The following is a 15,980-nucleotide window of genomic DNA, read 5'->3' as shown; positions in this document are numbered from 1 at the left end:
CATTTAGTATATATGTTGCAACTCAAATAAAACAAAAGTAGCACTCCATTTTTGCATTGATTCTGAGAGCTGAATTTCCACATGGAAACACCAATCCGACTGCTAAACCACATTCAAGGTATAACTTGTGGACCACATCGAAAGGAAACCTCTAGACCCATGAATATCCGGAGAACATACAAAATTAGAGAAAGACAGACTTCTACAAAGTTGATGTAATCGTGCACTGCTCTTCTTAGTCTCATAAAGAAAGCAAATGGCTGGTCAGTGCTTATTGATAAGGTGACGGGATTCCCGTTTTGTCGAGGGTTGACCGAGCCCTCGACAATTAATTTGCATTAGCTTCATGGCACCTCCGGTGGATGATTACGGCCAGCCACCGAAGCCTTAGGCCCTCAGAGTCCAATATCTCAATAGCGTCTTCACCATCATCAAGAGTTGCCCCAAGCTCACTTTGAGAGTTTGCATGGTCCATTGGTGAAAAGGTTCAGGGCTAGAGGATCGTGAGTGTCCTGGGGAAGATCCCTTTTTTGGGGTAGAAAAGTTTGGGATTCCCTAGTTGAGCAATGGCATGGAAGGAGAAACCGTCGACAAAAATCCCTTATGAAAAAGTGTATATCACAGGATGTCCTCGACTTTCCTTACCAATTTTTACCACAAGAGGGGGAGTTTGTCGATGAATAAGGGGAGCCACACTTAATGGGAACGGAACAATAGAACCTGGGATCACAGGGAGGCAGATGATTGATCCTTGATTGACCACACGACAAATGTTCTGGGCAAGGCCTTGAGCATATAGAGCAGCGACAGATGGATTGTTCTTAAAGAAATCATACATCACTCACCTAGTGTTGGCCAAAGTAAGAGGTAGCTCGATACCCAGAACGTGAGACATGAGGAATATTACTTGGAGAATTTTAGATTTCCTTTTGGGAGCATAGGATGGCATAGGGCGGGCACTTTTGGGATCTTTAGGATCAGTGGCTTTGGAAGAGTCTGTAGAGAAATCCGTAGTGAAAAATTCATTGTAAATAGTAGACACCTCTGTGAGTAAACTCGTCCGACGAGGAGGAATCGCTACTTTAGGAAGCAAGCGAGTCTCATCTCTCTAGTTAGTCTTTACAAGGGCTTAAAGGAATTCCATTCGCGGCTTCAAAGGGCATTGGCTCCCCAAATGACCAAAACATATACAGTTAAGGAAATTCAGAGAGGGGAGCCATTCATAGGTGAAGCACACATCAATGGTACTAGTTGAGCCTAAATTGACCTTGACAGAAGAGGCAAAGCTCTGAGTGAGAGGGATCATGAGTCTAGCTTCAGGATTATTAGAGGAACTGAGAGACCCAGAGAAACTTTCAATTTCCAGGCACTTGCCAACATGAGAGAAGATATTGCCCAGGATTCCTTACTCGAAGTACAACCAATAAAAATCCTCCAGTTGATCCCAGATGACCATAATAGGGAAGACAACTTGTTCCATTGGAATATTGGGATTCTAGCGCTGCAAAATGGTAAGGTTTCCCAAATAAACCTATGGTTAAGAGAAAAGAATGACATACATGTCTCGAGCATTTCAAAGCTTAATGACAAAGCGGTCTGGTGTGTTGTCAGCCAGGTAAAGCTCCAGCCCTTTGAGAGATATTGAATGACCAACCTTATTAAACATTGAACGTAGCTCAAGGAGGGAGATGTAAATATTGTTAAGGACGTGACCTACAATTGAGAATTGAAGTTTTGCTTTTGCATATTGGATCGATCCTTCAGCAACATCCATAGATGTCACTCAGAGAGAAGGGAGATCAAGCTTAGAAGAAAATTCAGCCAAGAGTTGGACCTTTGCACTCAGAGAAGCATCGAGTGTCACAGGACGGAAAGGAGGTTGGGACGGAAAGCGGTCCATGGGAGTGGGATATGTGTGACACGACTGCACCACAAGTAATGTTTCCAGGGGCCAGGAGAATACAAGGGTGGAAGAAGGATGAGAAAACACCACGCCGGGACCATGTATATATAATGGGAGGAAGAGAGGGTAGTTGAGGAGCCATCGGCGAACAAACCAAGACAGTATAATTATGGCTTTAGAGTGTGGATTAGAGATTAGCGGTGATGCATGCAAAAGAGGGGTTGGGATGAGTGAAGAATCTTGAAGATCATAGTCCTCATTAAAGATATTCAAAGTCATTAACCAGAACAATTGAGGTGATTGGGCAAACCTTGCTGCAACGCAGCCAAAATAGGGATGGAGCCATAGAAATGAGCTCGAACAAAGCACTAGATTAATGGATTTCATGGGGAGAGATGTTGTTTTAGGCATGTCCAGCTGGGGAGATGGGCTACAGTAATGATGAGAAACCAGAGGCATGAACACGGCATCAAACCAAGCATACAGAGAAGAAGAAGAAGAAGAAGAAGAAGAAGAAGAAGAAGAAGAAGAATGAAAGGAAACCAGCTACTTAGGAAGAAGATGGGGCCTCAGCATCAACAGATTTCGATCATCGAGCGACCACCGGCCACCACGGATATTCTTATTATTTTAGACCATATTCTCATGATTTTATCTCTCTCTCTCTCTCTCTCTCTCTCTCTCTCTCTCTCTAAAGGAAAGATTGGTAGGTGAAGGAAAGCATGACAGAGAAGGAGCCGTTGGAATGACACTGTCGGCATAGTCAGCATTGTTGATAGATGGGCAACGATTTTTGCTATTGGGTGGAATTCTTTTAAGTTCTCAACATTTTCAATGCTATGAGGGTCATCATTTTTAGATTTTCAATCAGTCCTACTTCCTCCTTTCTTGTCAAATCCACTACATTTATGTTTTATCGAAAAACTTATTTCGTCTAAGTTTACAAAATCACATTTAGCATCATAATCTGATGCAAGCCCAAAAATCACATCTAAAGACATTGAGGCCCAAAGGTTGCACCCTAAGGAAGTCAATCCATATAGAGGCTCGGTCCAACAAAGCCATGGATGAGCTTGGCCCACTTCAGTCATCCAAAACCCACAAATGCTAGCAAGACCAACTTGTTATTAGCTGAATCCTACATACCCACGACCCTAATAAAAGATGATCTAGCCTTCTAGAAACTTGGAGCAAGAATGCAAGTTTTTCCTTGTCATATTCAATTCCTTTGAAGATTTTATTGACAACCTACCTATCCTTGACTTGGCAAGCTCTTTTCCTTCACTTGAAAGATAGCAAATTAATATTAGCCACGTGGACACTCATCCAAATCCCTCCTTCCATCTATAATGACTTGAATAAGAACCACCAGCCCCCTTGGACAGTTTGTCCAAGCCCTTGTTTTTTTCCTTGTTTAATCCAAGTTGACTGTGGAGGACACTTACCTAATTATGGTAGCAAGTTGAGCCATTTTTTGTTGATCCATCTTACCATGTTTGGGTTATTTTTCTTCAATGGAAATATTGTATGGATAACTTAGATTATAGTTTTAATTGAGCTCTAGTTTTCTTATTGTAGGGACATAATAAAATCATTGAAGTGTTTGCTCCATTGTTGAGTTTTGAAGCCATGAAGAGTTTCCCTATTCTTGTGACCTTGAAGAATCACTTTAATAGTCTGGAAGAGTTATATCCCACAATAGTTCGATTCTGCCCATTATAGTCCCTCATTGTGTTCTTGGAAAACACATAAGTGTAGAGGTGGTCTTACAGCTCACGTGGAGGACATTAATGCCAAAGAAGAAGTGTTGTAACTCCAGCAACATATTTTCGACATGACACTCGAGATGAAATGATTGCAAAAATGCTTCGAGATAGCCAAGTCTTGTTGAGGAAGCATCTGATGTGTACTTTTCTTCATCTCTAAGAGTTATCGTCCATATCAAGGCAGACGGCTTCAACGACATCACAATTCCAAATGGTCTACACCGGCATGGGATAGCACTGTCAAGCTCGATATAGCGGAATTCTCGGTTCACTATCACCTGATGAGTTCATTGATTGGCCGATCATGATCATGAAATGTTTGAGTACCATGATGTACCCAAAAAACGAGTCTGAATTATTGTTGTACGTTTGCGAGGACAAGCAACCATGCGTTCAGATGTGAGAAGCAACTACCCAAAATTTTGGTAAATCGCACATCATTGAATGGAGAAAAATGGAAGAGAAGCTAACGCAATAATTTATTGCCCAGTAGTTATCAAAGAGACTTTTTGGAGGTTTCAAAACTTGAGACAAGGAATTCGTACTGTAGACCAGTTTACCGACTAATTCAATGAGTTGGTTGTTTAAAACAACATTCGAGACACCAGTGAACAACTTGTTGCTAAATATCTAGGAGGTTTACAATCATATATTTCGTATGAGTTGGATATATTAGACATTTGGGATCTTAGAGATGCACACCAACGAGCACTCAAGGTGGAGCATTCACGTCCCAAAAGGCAATCTATTTCAACTTTCAACTAGCCTGTGCCCAACATGGGAAGTTCTAGCAAAGACAGCAACACCAACACCTTACCACTAAAATTCACTAACATATTACCCAACCAAAACACCAATTTTAATCAAAATATTAATGCTGGAATTTGTTGCTACATTTGTGGAGAACTTGGTCAATAGGAAAAGGTTTGTTGTTAGAGAACGAGATGGATAAACCTAACAATGAAGAGCTTGTTGGACCTAAACCTATTGGTGAAGTGAAATTTGATGAATCTGATGGCAATGACGCCAACCAGATTTTGCAAGCTGATCATGGAGAGCTACTAATGTTACAATAGGTTTTCTTAACTTCGAGACGAGCACCTGGAGACCAGTGGTTGTGTAATAATATCTTCCGTTCAGCCTACACTATTATTGGGAAGGTATGTTAGATGATAATCGACTTTGGTTGTTATGAAAATGTGATCTCGGAAGATGCCTTGTACAAGCTGAAATTGGATTTTAAAGAACACCCCACTCCATACAGCATGGTTAAAGCGAGATATCTAGGTAATTGTTTCAAAATGTTGTTTGATAAGCTTATCAATTGTCTCTACCTATTGTGACAAGATATGATGTGATGTGTTACCTACATATGCGACTCATATTATACTTGGCCGACCTTGACAGTTTGATAGAAAGACCATTCATGATGTGTACAAGAATACGTACTCATTTCTGTACGAGGGAAGGAAATTGTTTGGCACCCTTAAAGGAGCCTATCAAAACCACTGTATCAGAAAATTTCTCTTCAAATTTGCTTACATTGATGGATTTACATGGTGTCATGAATGAATTGGATGTTGCTTACGTCTTACTAAATAAAGTGGAAGACAAACACATTAGGTCCAAAATATTTGAGAAAGTGAAGCCACTATTTACCAAATTTAGTGACGTTTTTCTCTTTGACCATCCACATGGTCTTCCTCTCATTAGGGACAGTCAACTTTAGATTGATCTGGTGCTTGGAGCTTCCCTACCAAATCTAGCCCATTATCGTATAAGCCCCATTCAGCCTGATGATTTACACAAAGTTGATGGATAAGGGTTTCATTCGATAAAGCCTAAGTCCTTGTGCTATACATGCATTACTTATACCAAAGAAGAATGGCATTTAGAGGATGTGCATTGATAGTAAAGGATAAACAAGATTACAATCAAATGCCACTTTCCTATTCAAAGGCTCAACGATTTACTAGACCAACTTTTAGGTCCTACCATCTTGTTGAAACTAGATGTGAAAAGTGGCAATCATCAAATTCGAATAAAGCCTAGTGACGAGTAGAAGACTGTGTATAAGACCCATAATGGACTTTTTGAGTGGTTGGTTATGCCTTTTGGATTATCTAATGCACCTTCTACTTTCATGTGTTTTATGACATATATTTATGACCTTTTCTTGGCAAGTTTGTTGTTATATATATTTTGATGATTTTTATTTTATTTTAAATAAAACTACTGATGAACACCTGCACCTTTGAGATCTTCTATTTGTGTTATGCCAGAAACATTTCTTTGCAACGCTTGACAAATACTAGTTCATGAAGAATCGAATATTCTTAGGATTCAATGTGTTTGGTGATGGCATTTCAATAGGTGATGCAAAGATCAAAGTTATTCAAAGCCGGCCAATCCTTACCACCATCCATGAAGTAGCTTCTATGTACTGACCTCATTTTATTGGTGGTTTATATCACACTTCAGCATAGTAGCAGCACCTCACACTGCATGCATGATGAAAGACGTGTTTGAGTGGACCGAAGCATCCCAAAAGAGCTTTGAACAACTTAAAGAGAAATTAAGTACAGTCCTTGTACTAGTATGGTCCAACTTCGATCTCTTGTACGAAGTGCATCACGATGCATCAGGAACGGGTATTGGAGCAGTCCTAAGTCAAGTTGGATGCCTTGTTGCACATTTCAGCTAGAAACTTGCAAATGCTGAGCAATGTTATAGCACCTGGGATTTGGAGTTTGCAACGTTATAGCACCTACGATTTGGAGTTTTATGCTCTATATCATACACATAAGCATTGATGGTAGTATTTCATACATCATGAGTTTATTTTGTACACTGACCATGAAGTGTTGAAGTATACTTCAAGCAACAAATAGTTAACTCGCGACGTGAAATATGGTTGGATACTAGAAAGAGTTCACATTTGTCATCAAGCACAAAGATGGAATGCAAAATCAAGTTGCAAATGCCCTTAATGAAAAGCGTACTATACTTTATACTATGCGCACTACAGTGCTTGGTTTCGAGACTTTTCGAGAGATGTATACTGAAGATGGAACTCATAGTATTGATGATGTGCATAAAAGGACATTAGATTATGCTCTTTGTGATGGATTATTTTGAAAGGAAATCATTTGTGTGCTAGATTGTTCCCTTTGACTAGAGATTATTTCTGAATTACTTAACAAAGGTCATTTTGGGCATGAAAAAACACTTCAGTTGGTAGCTGTCCATTCCTTTTGGCCACATTTGAAGCGGAACGTACACCATTTTGTGACGCATTGCCAAATATGTAAGATGTCTAAAGGTCAAGCAATCAATGCTGGACTTTACTTGCCATTAGCCATCCCAACAACACCCCAATAGCTCCTTGGGAAGACATATCTATGGATTTTGTTTTTGGACTTCCGTGTACTCAAAAAGTATGTATTCTGTGTTCATCATTGTTGATCGGTTCTTTAAAATGGTACATTCCATTTCTTGTCAAAAACAATGGATGCGTCACACATTGCTGAGTTATTCGTTGGAGAAGTGTTTAAATTGCATGGAATTCCCAAGATGATCATATCTGATCGGGTTTCTTAGTTTCTTAGTCATTTTTTGAGTTATCTTTGGCAAGGCATTGGTACTACACTAAGCTATAGTACCATATTTCATCCTCAAATAGATAGGTAGATCGAGGTCATTAATCAATCTTTGGGTAACTTGCTTCGAGCTTTGATTGATGACAACCCACGATCTTGAAAGGGTATTTTCCTACGGAAGAGTTACTTTTGATTGTTCAATCAATCATTCAACCGGTTATAACCCATTCATAATCGTCTATTGGAACCAATCGAAAAGGGCATTGGGTCTTGCACCTATACTCTTCCTAGGGAAGTCTAATGTTGAGACTGAAGAGTTGATCTTGCGACTAAAACGGGTACATGAAAATGTTTAGGAACGCTTGCAAGCAAGTGTTGATAATTACATGAAAAATGTAAACAAGAAACGACATGGGGTTATTTTTTAACCAATGGATTATTTTTTGGCTTTATTACCATCGAAGAGACATCCAGTTAACACATATAATAAGCTCAGAGATCGTAAAATAAGGCCTCTTGAAGTTCTTGAACGCATCAACCCCAATGCGTATCACTTGAAGTTATCATCACACATTAAGACATCAAATATTTTTAATGTGAAGCACTTAACTCCCTACCTTGGAGATTCTTCCAATGATGGTGATTCAAATTCGGGGAAGAATTCTTTTAAACCTAGGAGAATGATGCAGGCCAATACATCATACTTGAAGCCGTTGAGGCCCAATGGTTGCACCCTAAGGCCCTAAGGGAGTCAGTTTGCATAAAGGTTCGATCCAACAAAGCCATGCATGAGCTTGGCCCACCTCAGCCATCTAAGACCCACAAATGCTAGCAAGATCAATTTGTTACTAGCTGAATCCTGCATACTCACATCCCTAATAAAAGATGATCTAGCCTTCTAGAAACTTGGAGCAAGAATGCAAGTCATATTCAATTCGTTTGATGATTTCATTGATGACCTACCTATCTATGACATGGCAAGCCCTTTTCCTTGACTTAGAAAATAGCCAATTAATATCACTCTTGACTTAGAAGATAGCAAATTAATATCAGCCACATGGACACTCACCCAACTCCCTCTTTCCATTTATAATGACTTGAATAAGAACCACCAGACCCCTTGGACGGTTTGTCCAAGCCCTTGCTTTCTTTGCCTTGTTTAATGCATGTTAACTTTGGAGGACACTTCTCTAATTATGATAGCAAGTTGAGCCATTTTTGTTGACGCATCTTACCATATTTGGTTTGTTTTTCTTCAATGGAAATATTATATGTAGGATAGCTTAGATTAAAGTTTTCATTGAGCCCTAGTTTTCTTTAAATTGTAAGAGCTATGCTCATAGTAGGGACATAATGAAATTATTGAAGTTTTTTCTCCATTGTTGAAAGCTTGAAGTGTTTCCCTATTCTTGTGACCTTGATGAATCACTCTTCCATAGTCTGGAAGAGTTATATCCCACAATAGTTCGATTCTACCCATTATAGTCCCTCATTGCGATCTTGGAAAACATGTGATCGAATACACGTTTTTGAGGCTTGCGTCAGAATCTTTCCCCTGTTAAGGGTGGAAATCTTTTACTATTTTATCAGTATTTTAATTCATGAGTAGAACTAGAGATGGATAGATTCATAGCATTTTGTTAATTTTTGAAGATTTTTTACCAGAAGTAACAAAAACCATATCAAAAATAATATTCCAGAATTGGCATCCTTCTACCATAAAAAAAGGAATCCTATTAAGCAGTTTTTTTTTTTTGTTGCTATCTTGCTTTAATATAGAAACCTTAGTAAGTAGTTTAAGGGAAAAAGAACCCTACTTGGCAGCATGGAGCTTGCACCTAAGGGTGTCAATTTCAAACTGAAACTGAAACCGAGCCGAATTAACGACCAAAATCAAACTGAATTTATTTGGTTCAAATTCAGTTTGAATATGTGAATATCCTATTCGGTTCGGCTCGATTTCGGTTTAGGGTGTCAAAACCGTCGGTTCAAACTGAAATAGAACCGTCGGTTCGAACTGAAACCGAACCGAATTGCTCTTATCATTCAAGAGTTTTTTTTTTTTTGGTTATGTGATAAGTGTTTTTTGCAATTTATCATCACATATTTACAAGCTAAGATAATTTTGGAGTTAGCAATGGCCATAAGGCTCATAACTTGAGCCCATTATGGCCTTTGATCCATCACAGTCATAGTTCAAAAGTGGAACTGTTTTCATAACCAAATTAAAACTGCATATTAGAACCAAATTGGAACCGAGATCGAATTGAGCTGAATTGAATCGGTTTGAGTATCTAAATACGGAATCGAGTCTGTTCTCAGTGCGGTTATGGTCCACCTTATCATCATTTGGAACCGAACCGAAACTTAACCAAATAATCAAAACTGAACCGATTGATACCCTTACTTGCACCTAGATCCGATGGGATGCAAAATGATTGCCCTACCCCCCATAAATGTATATATATATATATATATGTTGTCCTATTGATGCTCCTGTGTGTGCTATGATTGTTCACACTACCAAGTAAAGAAACGTCTCCCAAATAAACCTACGAACGATTGTTGAAGGTGAAGTTTCAAAATAGAACAATTCCTTCTATCGTGTATCCCTGATTGAGGAAACCTCATATGCTTATAGTTTAAATACACTTTTAATGTCCCACAATACTGTGAGAATCTCCCAAGGCCAAATATCTTCATTCCACATTAGCCAATCTATCATATTTTGACAATCAGTCTAGATGGATAGTTCCAACCTCTAATTCTATTGCCCTTCGAAGTCCTTCGAGGACAGATTGGGTCTTTGCTTCTAGTTGCATAGCTTAGTCCATAGAAATGAAGATAAAAGATTTGTCATAAGCAATAATTGAGCACCATTATGCTTCTTTTATATACTTGATAAAGTTTCCATCCCAAATGATAGTGTAATATCTTGGGCACCGTTTGATAACGTTTCTGTTGTTTCTGTGTCTAGAAACAGAAGAAATGATTTTTCACTTTCTGGAAACAAAAACGGATTTTTTGGTGTCTGATAAACTTGTTTTTCGAAACATTTCTTGCAGATATAATGCCACTAAAACATGCAATAGTATCATCGGATGCCCAAAAGGGAGAGAGAGTTTGGTTACCTCATTTTAGGTTTAAATAGTTGAGAGATTTATCGGGCACAATAACCTTTTTTTTTTTTTCTCTCAAATTCATTTTTAGAAACGATGAAACAAGTCTGACTTGTTTCGTCAAAGTCATTTCTAGAATTGTAAATAGACATAAATTTTGATTTATGTTTCTAGAAACGGGTGAAACGGAACAACTATATCAAATGCTTTTTTGATTGTTTCCCAATTTTTGAGAACAAGAAAACACCAGCAGAAAATGGAACGTTGTTAAACAGTGCCTTGATTTAATAGTTCATGTTATTCAAATAGTGATAAAATGTTGGTAACTAGTGGAACAGTTTATTGGGGAATACAGAAAAGGTTGAGATCATGGACCATTTATTGATATTTTCCAAAATAGGTTTAGATCAGGAGATTATTTAAAAGTAATACAATGATTCCTAGCATTCCAAATGAAGTAGCAAGCAATGAAAAACATAAATAAATAAGAAAAACAAAACATCCATCTTAGCAGATGATTGAGATCTTGGACAAGATTCTATAAAGTGACACTAGGAGTCAGCATGGATGTATTCGGTCCTTAATCTCAACAACCTTCCAACCCAAGTTCTTTTGAAAAAGCAAAGCCATTCTGTTTCCATTTCATGATTAAAAAAACAAACACGAGTCATCCATTCTAAGAAAAACTGGCTTACCATTTTTTTTTTTTTGTTAAACCATTATTTTAAAAACCCTAATTCTCAACCATATGGGTCCAAATACTATTATAAAGGGATGAAAGAAATCGGGCAATTGATTTTGTTGTTAAGGATTCACACTTGGTCAAAGGGCAAAAAATATAATCCTCAAGCTAAAGGTCATTATAAGATATATATATATATATATATAATAAAAAATAAAAAATAAAATAAAAAACTTGCTAATCAAATAGTGGGCATATTCTGCCTCTATATCCTCTGCAGCTACTGCATTGATCCATTAAATATTCGGTGGCTGGGAACCCCTTGGGGTGTGTGCCTAGATGTTATCAGTCATCGGATGCTCGGTGCAGCGACTGCAGAGGATGTGGACTTGCATATTCTACAATAGACTCTTGATGTAGGGTTTGTAAGTTCTCCATGACCACCATATGGATGTGCATGATTATTCATCTGATTTGGGGTCAAATGAGCTTATTACCTTGTACAAATAAAGTTCTCTGTTTAATTTTCTTAGCCTATATCACCACTGGCTATGAGATCGTCAGTCCTGCTAACCCCCTCCCTTATAAGAATCAATCTCTAAACTTGATATTCTTAAGCAATAAGAAGCATGCAACTTTTGAAATATAGATTCTATGATAATATGATACTTTTCACATTACTACAAATATAATGGGAGAAGATTCTCTAAACAAGCAAGGTACTCTACACCTACTCACATTAATTATTTTCATGATTATTTATTTTTCTTAAAAAATAATACAATAATCCGTGTAAGGAGGCACAGTGTACGCCTTTGGCTCAGAGAAACTTTTTGCAAATATAATATTGTGACAATCAAAGTCTATATAGAGTAAATATTTTTAATAAAATAATTAATAAATTGACTACTTTATTCATATTTAAAGAAATAAAGTGCTATATGCCATAGTAAATATGCTATCTTTTGAAGAAAAAAAAATTACTTCTAAATTCCAATTATTTCTCCTACTTTATAGTTTCTTTCTTCATAGTAGCATTATTTCATTATTTGTAATCGGGTCCTTGTATAAAAAAGTCAAGCTATGTTAATTGGGAATTTCTTTTTTTTTTTTTTTAATGAATAATTGGAACTTCTTATAATAAAGCAAAAGGGAAGGCTTCTCTGTCAACAGCATGGCTCCTATGCCTATGCCCAATCAATGTACTCTTATAATTCAATCTATTGGGAAAAGAGGTCATTAATAGGAAAAGGAGAGAGAGAGACAAAAGCATGTAGGTGTAGGAGCCATGCTCATGGATGGAACGTTCTTCATAAAGCAAAATTTAATAAGAGAAAACAAATTTAATTTTATACTGTGACGTATTCCCGCACCTCTCTAAGTCTATCTATCTCCTCCTATTAAATGGGATTTGAGTTCACTATCGAGCATAGCATATGCTAACGCTCTCAAGTCTATCTCACTCCTCTCATAATAGAGGCGTATATACATCATTTTATAGAGGAGGAGAGAGATAGACTCAAGAACACTAGCATATGTTACACTCGAAGATAGAGAACTCACCCATTTAATAATAAAATCTTGGCAATGACAATAATTATGATAGATTGCAACATCACTACAAGTTTTCTAAAGAGGAATCTCCAAGCTATTCCCATAACTGGTTGATCTAACTTTTTGAATAGATTGAAGTATGGAACACTCCTTGGATTGTTTAATATTTTAAATTTGTGATCCATTTCAACGTTATATATGGCCCATCAAAACCATCAAAAACTTTTCCTTTGTGTATAATTGCGGGCATCACTCCAAAGCAGGGTCAATATGACGATTCTAAGGGTTGTATGGACATGGGATCTTATGTGTTTATTATCTATCAAAAGGGAAGATGCATGTCTCGCAATGTCAATCTTATGATCTCACCATATAATGAACCTTTTCCATATCTACTGCTTGACATAAATTTTAGGAAATTTGACTTGTGATTATTTTCTCAAATGACGTAATGTTTTGGACAAAATTAGAGTGATACAAAGGATGTATCCACAAAATTTAAGTACCAACTAAGTTGTTACAGCCAATATGACAAGTTAGAAGCAAGGTTGGGAAATACAGAATCATGGATAGAATCGACCGAATTTGTCCTAAAAACCCTAGAATCAGCCCTCAAATCCAAAAACACAAATTCTAAGGCTTTTTTTTTTTTCGGCATGAATCAGCCATATTGGATCGGCTATAATCTGAATCAATCACAACAACTTGGCTTCTAACCAGCCGGTTCACCAATCTGATTTCTGATTCTTGAAATCATGGTAGAACACCAGACAACACCCACCTATATATTTTCCCCCTCCCCCTCGCTCAAGATGCTCAACTAGAGGGAGTAATCACAAAATTTTTAATATGGGTAAGTGTTTTCTATCCAGGAGTCCTCCCTATGCCTAGATACAGGGATGTACAAACCCAAGAGACGTACGTTGGTTATCTCACACCCCCAGTGGATAAGGACCGCTCTCAGACAAAAAAAAAAAAGAAAAAATCATTTCTTTTAATATTATCACAATGATATATATTGAACCTACGTTGCTGCACTGTTGATGTCCTTTGCTAAGATAGGGTTTATAAACATTGTTCTTTTAGAAAGATCTAGGGGAGGGAGCTACTTGTAAAGTGGTGGACTGTTTATATCTTTGATTATCCGGTGTAAGAGAGATACCTGGGAGTAAACAATGATAAGATGTCAGTGTGGAGATAGATGGGTAAACAAGAAATTTAAAAATAAGAAAGATTGCAAATTGGTCCATTCATACCTGACTACAGCTGATGCAGTTTCTTATGAGTTAGACCTAAAGTTTAAGAACAAATAATCAACCTGTAAAGGGGGAGATTAACCAACCAATGGATATTGCATCTATTCCTTATGGAGCTATGGAAAAGATAATGTACCCTTCTGATTCCCAAAGGAGCTTTGTAATCTTGTAAAGGACGATTCAGACCTATGTATCAACTAACGTATGCAATTTCATTTCTTATTAATGAATTTTAAAGTATCTATCCAAAAAAAAAAAAACCTTGTTTGAAAATATAAAAATAAATACATTGTGTGGTGACATAGTAAAGATCTTTAGGCTTAGAAAAATATTTTCCAATAAAAAAAAAAAAGAAAAATGTAAAGCAAGGAAAATCTTTTTAATAGTACGGAAATCAGATCCCCTCAAGTGTGACAGTGTTAGGGGTGTCAATCGGTCAGGCCAGGTCAGTCTTGATCAGACCTATGTCCTCAAACTTATGACCTACCTATTTAAGGAATGAGTTGGTCTTGGTCGGTGTCATGTCAGGCTCAATCAAGTTTCGGGCTTTAATCGGGCTATAATTGGGCCTTAAACGGGATAATATACCAATAAAGCTTTAAACGGGCCTTAAATGGTCTATACTTTTTTCGATTTGAGATACTTTAATTTATTTTGTTAAATGATCAACAATTTTGAAAAGATATTACAATTAATTCAATCAATAATTGATAAAAAATATCAATATATACCCTATTCTATCCCAAAAAAATCAAAATACCTATATAATGGTCGGGCTAAACGTATCGATCCGAGTTAGGCTTGTAAACGGGCCGGTTGGGAGGCCCATCGGGCTTACCCCTTGCACTGTGTACTAAGGGCATCAAATCGGAACCGAAACCAAAAATCGAATCCAATTCCAGACTGAATACCAGGAACCAAATCCAACCCATTATAATATCGTTAAATCCTGGATCTGAAATAAGTATTTATAATTCTTTTTGGTCGGAATCTGGATTTATGCCAAGAACCGGCGGTTCTAATCGAAACCAGACCAAATAATTTAATGTCATTTTTTCTCTTCAACTAAAAACTTGACGTAACTTGTATGGAAACCCGACATAATCAATCACCTAAACGATAAATCATCTAATAGAGTTTCAATTATAATCCAACTCTAAAACCTCTTGTCTGTCAATTATCATTTAGGTGATTGATTGCTCAGGATCATTAACGATAATTAGTTTCAATCACCTAAATGATAAATCATCTAATAGAGTTTCAAGTAGTGAAATTAACGATATTAGAAGTTCAATAGATGATCAATTGCTCAGGATCATTAGTGGACGCTAACGACATGGAAATATGTCCATTGATAGCTCATGATTTTTTGTTCATTTTTTTGTTAGGAAAGACCAATAACCTAGTGAATGAGCATTTATATTTTGTCTTATGAATAGCAGTTGCATAGCAAAATCAAATTTGAAACTAGATACTGGAACCAAATAAGAACCGAATACAAAACTCGAAGAGGAACCAGAACTGGACTGAAACTGGATAGGTCAGGTTATGAGTACTAATTTTCAAAACTGAGACGGGACTTGGTCCAGTTCTGGTTCACACTAACACTCCTTGAAATCGAAACCAGAACTAGACCGAATACCTGGTTCTGAACCGATTGACACCCTTACCATGTACTACTTATTTATAAAAATGCCAAGCTTAAACCCGACATATTTATTAATTAGGCCAGTCCATATTGGGCTATAAATATATCGGGCTCGAACAGCCTGCCGGTGCAGGCTTGAAATTGACACCCTAATTACTGTGATGTCAGTTTTTGTGCTAAACCCACTGGGGCTCTGGAGGGGATCCGGGGCTGATAATACGATATAACGGAAAAAAAGGTTATTGAATACGGACCCAGGTCCATTACCCAAAGAAACGTATGGACTCAAGGAGTCAATCGATGACGACATGAGAAACGATTGTGGACATAGTTAGCAAATTCGGATTCGGGAATTATTCGGACGGAGAATTATTCGGAATAATTCGGACGATTAATTTAAGGATTCGGTCAAAAAAGCGGTCAAAAAATCTTATTGGGGGGTTTTTTTTTTTT

Source organism: Macadamia integrifolia, unplaced genomic scaffold, assembly GCF_013358625.1.
Source record: "Macadamia integrifolia cultivar HAES 741 unplaced genomic scaffold, SCU_Mint_v3 scaffold2916, whole genome shotgun sequence".
NCBI lineage: Eukaryota > Viridiplantae > Streptophyta > Magnoliopsida > Proteales > Proteaceae > Macadamia > Macadamia integrifolia.
Note: the sequence above shows the minus strand (reverse complement) of the source record.